Genomic DNA, 1,696 nt, shown 5'->3' with positions numbered 1-1,696 from the left:
GATGAAATTTTTGGCCCAAACATGAATATCACGAGCCAGGCTCGTGAACAAATAGTCGGATGCCAAACATAAACATCGTTATATAACGATCGTAATTGAATGTTAATTCCTATCAGTATGCCACGAGAGTTAGTCGTGATTCTTATAATTGCTGTTACAAAGCAGTTTAGTTATTAAAATTTAATAAACCCGTACAAAATGCAAAAATTTTAAATGAAGGAAATGACAACGAATCCAGTGATACTGACGTGTTAGTGCCAAACAGGAAGCGTCCAACGTGTATGATTATAGATGAGGTACGACGCGACAATCATGGATTTGGCACAAAGTAAAAAACACACCAATAATTTCGAAAAATTCTGAAACTCATGTCATAAAAGCGTCTGTTTTAAATAATTTAAGCGATGATCCAAAAATATTAGACCTATTTTTTACTATATTTGATAACAAACTTCGGGAAATACTTGTTACGGAAACAAATCGCTTCACACATCAGATACTGCACGACGAGCGTGAAAGACGGAAAGTGGACGACACTTGGTATCCTATTACCTTAAGGTCTAGCTACACAGTCGTGACGGCACCGCAACGGCACCGTAACGCAATGGGAACGTAAGGGGAACGTAATGGGAATGTAATGGGAACGTAGATCTCCGTAGATAGGAGGACGTAATTTTCAGTGCCGCAGTTTTTAGGACAAGGTATACGAAAAAGCGTGTAAAAGCAGGGAGCTCAGAGGTCCACGTTTGACACCGAATCGGCAGGCGGGGACTGCCTGCTGTTTAGGGTCCACTACCTACAGCACTGTCCTCCGACCTACGGAAAACTACTCTCTGCGGTACGGTGCTGTTGCGGTGACGTCACGTCTGTGCAGCTAGACCTTTGGACGAAATAAAGGCTTACTATGCACTGTGTATTTTGATGGGACAAGAAAAAAATCAAATATTCAACTGTACTGGACTATAAGAGCAGTAGTAGAAATGCCAATATTTAGAAAAACAATGCCTTCCAAGAGATTTCGGCAAATTTCGAGATTTTTACATTTTTCTGATAATGAAACTGCTAATAATAATTACCGACTTCGAAAGGTAAGACTTATCATCAATCTGTAGAATGAAAAATTTAAAGAAATTTACACACCCAATGAATATGTCGGTATAGATGAATCCTTGATGAAATATAAAGGGCGATTAGCGTACGAACAATTCACTCTGTCGAAAAGAGCTCGATTTGGATTAAAAATTTACAACTTGTGCGAGGCAAGTACCGGTTTCTGTCATGGATTTAAAATATATACCAGCCAGGACAAAATCGATCGAAACAATTGTGTCTCGGAAAACGTTGTGACAGAGTTGTCAAAATCTATAATAAGCAAGGGATATACTTTGTTTCTGGACAACTAGTACTCTTCACCCAACCTCTTTTTAAAATTGCACCAGAAAAAGACAAACGTTATGGAGACAGTACGTAAGAATAGGAAAAATATGCCAAAAGACATTCGAAAGCGTATTTTGAAGAAAGGAGAATGTGTATGGAGGTGTTGCAATAATTTGATAGCTCTGAGATGGAAGGACAAGCGCGGCCTGTATATGATATCAACGAAACACTGTTCCCGACGTGCGGGAGGGGCTCAGGCGTGGGCAATAAAAAATCGGCGGATGAACGTTTCAACGTGGCTGTGATCAGCCACGAAAGC

Source organism: Ceratina calcarata, unplaced genomic scaffold (assembly GCF_001652005.2).
Source record: "Ceratina calcarata isolate Rehan_Ccalc_2016 unplaced genomic scaffold, ASM165200v1 scaffold1432, whole genome shotgun sequence".
Classification (NCBI taxonomy): domain Eukaryota; kingdom Metazoa; phylum Arthropoda; class Insecta; order Hymenoptera; family Apidae; genus Ceratina; species Ceratina calcarata.
The sequence above is the reverse complement of the archived record's forward strand: the minus strand, read 5'-3'. Positions refer to the sequence as shown.